A 660-nucleotide genomic window follows, 5' to 3' on the forward strand; every position below is an offset into this window, starting at 1 on the left:
TTATTCATACTGATTACAGGGAAATTTTCGACCCTTTTCCCTTATCACATGGGCAAATTTTAAAATTGGTGAAAATCAAAGAAAAACAACATTATCTCTTTGACAGAATTGTGTGTAGGCAAATTAAAAACATGGCAAAATTGTCTGCAGGTGTAAAAGAGCCAACATAAGAAGGGGCAAAAATAACCCTGCATACAGTATCTCGGTGAAAACAGAACAGAATAGTACATTTGTTGTCAACATACATGTATTCTTAGGTTAAATTAACTAATAAATTTAAACAATTAAATAAATTGACACATGCATAAAATATATAAGACCTGGATTTCTGTAAAACCTAGAAATCCTTATTCACTTAATTCATGGTTAATATTTCAAAATGCTTGTAAGATATTAGTGTTTTATCAATAGCTTAGCATATATAAAAATGATAATAAAAGAAACTTTGAATTATGCAACAGATATATATATAAGTTCATATATTGCATGTAATAACATTAAAAAAAAAAAATATTAAGTACATCTGGCCCATAACGTTGTTGTGTTTTAATTGAACCAGAGACATTACATCTCATAGGTATACATAGATACACGTACTAAGTACTACTAACACAGGTATTTAACTACACATGTTCATCTCTTTCTTCACACCGAAAAAGC

This window comes from Saccostrea cucullata, unplaced genomic scaffold (genome assembly GCF_032062105.1).
Source record: "Saccostrea cucullata isolate Sc308-1 unplaced genomic scaffold, CSIRO_AGI_Scuc_v1 ctg336, whole genome shotgun sequence".
Taxonomy (NCBI): Eukaryota; Metazoa; Mollusca; class Bivalvia; order Ostreida; family Ostreidae; genus Saccostrea; species Saccostrea cuccullata.